Below are 3,833 nucleotides of genomic sequence, written 5' to 3' on the forward strand. Positions count from 1 at the left end.
CCAGTTAACACAGCCGCATGGGAGCCGGTTTCTGATTGGGGTTGGCTCTGAGCCAGTCTTCCACTCACTGCCCAGGGGTGTGTAATTTCACGTGTTTGCCCTTTGCTGGGCTCTGCTCCAACCTGCTGAGCTGGGTTGAGTACTCAGTTGGGCACCCTCTCTGTGGTTAGAGAAGAGCTCCCCTGTCAGACTCCAGACACACTGCTGAATCAGCTGGGGGTAAGCAGCCCGGGGGTCCAGGCATCCTCCCCCAGCCTGGCTCAGGCACCCCAGCCTCCAGGCATACCATCTTTACGTGGAGTTAGATTTGTCATCCAACAGAGCACCCCTCTCCTGGGACGAGGATTGCCCTAGGGGACGTCCTTCCTCTAGGTCCTTGCCTGGCCTTCTTTTTTTTTTTTTTTTTGGCTGCGCTGCACAGCATGTGGGATCGTAGTTCCCCAACGAGGGATCGAACCCGTGCCCCTTGCAGTGGAAGCGCGAAGTCTGAACTGCTGGACCGCCAGGGAAGTCCCCACCTTGCCTGGCCTTCTGCCACACCTTCCTAACAGGTCCCTCTGTCTCTGACCCCCTGCCTCCACTAGGCGGGCGGGGAAGGCTCTCCAACACGCAGAGCTGGCCTTTCGTTGCCCCTGCTTAAAAGGCATCACACCACCTGCCGCAACCTTTAGCGTGGGGTCCAGAGCCCTCCATAATCCGACTCCTGCCCGTCGGCCCAGCATCCCTCACCTCCCCTGCCTCGGCCTTTACCACTGGTAATTCTGAACGCTTCAGAGTTTGGGCACACGCTCCACGTTTAGGCCGTTACCCCCAAATCCCCCCCCCACCCTTTTTCCTGCCAAACTCCTACTTTTCTTTCTTCAAGACCCAGTTTAGGGACTTTCCTGGTGCTCCAGTGGCTAAGACTCCACGCTCCCCATGAAGGGGACCCGGGTTCGATCCCTGGTCAGGGAACTAGATCCCACATGCTGCAACTAAGACCCGGCGCAGCCCAAATTAAAAAAAAAACAAAGACCCGGTTTAGGCATGACCTTCTCCAGATACGTCCTCCTCATCCCTCCAGGGTCACTCCTTTCAGCATCCGCAGCGCCTCCACCATCATACTTGCGACGCTGTGTTGGCACCATCTGTCTGTCCCACTTCATCTCAGTGTCCCTGGCTCCTAGCACAGAGCCTGGCGTGTAGCAAGGGCTTAGTAAATATTTATCGACTTGAACTTATGGATAGCGATCTTCCTGCCAAAGAGATATGGGGAGGTCTGGGGAGGACTGGGGAAGGAGCTGAGGGTCCACACAGACCTGGTGCCCGGCTGACTGCTGAGGTGTTCAGCCTCCTGTTCACAGATGCCTCTGGCTGCTCTGCAGGTATCCATCCTAGCCGTGATTGGAACACAGGGAAAGCTACACTTGCCCGTCCCCTAGCCTGGGTGCAGGGCTGCTGCGTAGTTGCAAGAGCTGTGCACTGCTCAGTTCCAGGGAGCACCCCCCCCCCCCGCCCGCCGCAATGGCTATGGTGTTGTGCAATGTGGTGGCCTGCCTAGGGTGGGGCTGAATGTCCCGAAAACAAAGGACAGTGTTGTCCTCCGGTTCCAGCCTGTGGCTGAAACACCCATTCCTAGTGAATCGGGGAAACAAAGTTCTGTGGTCCAGCAGCTGGCTTCTCTCTCAAGCCCGAGGAAGAACACTTGTGAACCCAGGCTGGATATCTCTCAGGGGCATTTGTCGGGGAGGGTTTTTCTTCATCCTCTTCTTTTTCTTTCTGGATAGATGCTTTCCTGACCTAGAAAGCACCATTACCACCATCGTCAGCCGTATTTATGGAATGCTTCCTGCGGGTGGTAGAACCCTAGGCCCTGGGGGATGGCCTCTGGCTTGGAGAAGCTACTGTCTAGTTGAGGAATTAATAGGACAAGCAGCTAAGTAACAGATCTGACGGTGTCTCTACCTGAGGTACCTTGCGCGTTGTGTAAATATGGGCTTCTAAAGTGCATCCCTGGGGCCTCCAACAGTGGAAGCCTTCTTGGAGGCGTAGGAGTGGGCAAGCTGGCGTGCTGGGAGTTGATGGTAAGGTGGCCTTTCGTCACCTGGCTACAGCCCAGGATGTTTGGCTGTTGCTGGTTGATCCTTTGCACCTTGCCCCCCTTCTCTTTGTGACCTACCTGTCCTCGGTGTCCCCTGCAGACCCTCCTCTCCCGTCTCCCGTCCTCCAGCCCATGGTGGATGTGCCGTGGCAGTGATGGTCTGGGTTTCTCCCCAGATGCAGAGCTTCCCTTTTCACTTGCTGAAGTGGGTAGTGTCAGAGGGGGGCCAGACGCCAGAGGGCTGTGTTGGGGGGCGCTGCGGAATACCTGGGTTAGACCCTATGAGCTGTTCTTCTAGGGCCTGTTGCACAGGAGGGAGAGTGTTTGCTTGGGTGTGGTTCCCCCAGAGCAGTGCCTTGGTAGGAAGCTAAAGGGGAGTGTGACCTGGGAGCAAGGGACAGGAGTCTCCTTGGCAGTTTGCTGAGGCTGCAGCCCGACTACGCAGGTGGCAGCTGTCCTCAGAGTGACTGTCTCGGAAGCCGACCCCTCCTCCCCTGGCCTCACGGAGACTTCCTGCCCTTAACCTCTGGACTGCCTGGGCCCCTCCTTTCCTGTTCCCATTCAGCTCAGGGTTTGGCGGGGTGTGTGTGTGTGTGTGTGTGTGTGTGCGCGCGCGCGCGCGCGCGCGTGCCCGCACCCACAGGGAGCTGTGCTGGAGAAGGGGGAGGGGAGAGGCCGGCTGGAACTCGGCAGAGGCTCTCTCTTCCCTTTCCTGCCGATGAGATGGTGTCGTCTAGGAAACAGGGCCCTGGAGAAATGGTCTCAGGCTCCAGCCCGTGCTCCGGTTACTGGACCTGTTAGGCCATTTCCTCTCCCTCGAGGTTTTCCAGCCCCATCCTCAGGGTGGCCTGGATGGAGCCACAGAAGTTTCCTGCCCCAACATCAGCCAGGGGGTCTGTTCTGACAGCTTCCCGTATGTCAAAGCCGGGGTCGCAGAGTGATGCCCAGGCTCTGCTTGAAGCCCCGGGAGGAGATGGGAGCTCAGGTCACCAGCCTCCTCTTTCCTGGGATGAGGCCCGGCATCTGCAGGCAGTGTCCTGGTCCCAGCAGCACCTGGGCAGGTGTGTCTGGATGCGGCTGGGCGGTATTGGCTCCTGGCTGAGCTCTGCACTCGCCTTGATTAGCGGCTCTTGGAGCCCCCTGCCACCTGGGGGGAAGATGTTGGGTCCTAGGTGTTGGAAGAGCCCTTCCTTTCAGCTGGCTCTTCCCTCTTCCACTGGCTTCCTCTGCTCTCTCACTTCCCAGCCCCCTGCTCTGCCCTCCGAGAAGTCACTGCTCCAGTTTTCTCAATTGCCGGTCCTTCCCCCTCCACGTAGGATGTGCTGCTATTAATAAGCAGCCCCCCTGCCTCCCGCAGCTCTGACTGTGGAGAGAGCTGTTGCTGGCGTGACTCCATGCTTGGAGTCTCTAAGGGATCTGGGGGGCTCCCCCAAGTGGGGCTCCTCACCTTGCTCAGGAAAGGGAGTCCGGGGGGAGAGGCCAAGTACTCCTCGGTGCTGGCGGGTGCCCTGGGGCCTCCGGGCCGGCGGCAGCCACTTCCTGCACAGCCTCTCCTCCTGTGGGGGTGGGTGGTGGGCGCATCCGAACCCCTGGGAGGCACGTCGCCCTCTGCTTACCCTCCGGCGCCTCCTCTGATGAATGGGCCCAGCCCTTGGACAGCTGGCAGAGCCCCTACCAACTTTCTCCTCTCAACCCCTTCCCTCCTCCCACCCTCTGCGCAGCCTCTCCCTCCTTCCGTCCTTCCCTCCTGTAC

At 59.1% G+C, this 3,833-nt stretch overlaps 1 long non-coding RNA gene across 1 annotated transcript; it reads right to left on the reverse strand.

The window, feature by feature from the left end:
* Positions 1-386: 386 nt before the first annotated feature.
* LOC125962117 (uncharacterized) lies at positions 387-3,801 on the reverse strand. Its single transcript, XR_007473543.1, has 2 exons — positions 3,528-3,801; positions 387-3,227 (listed from the first exon to the last, which is right to left on the reverse strand). It is a non-coding gene; the product is annotated as an uncharacterized LOC125962117 (long non-coding RNA).
* Positions 3,802-3,833: the final 32 nt, after the last annotated feature.

This window comes from Orcinus orca, chromosome 19 (genome assembly GCF_937001465.1).
Source record: "Orcinus orca chromosome 19, mOrcOrc1.1, whole genome shotgun sequence".
Taxonomy (NCBI): Eukaryota; Metazoa; Chordata; class Mammalia; order Artiodactyla; family Delphinidae; genus Orcinus; species Orcinus orca.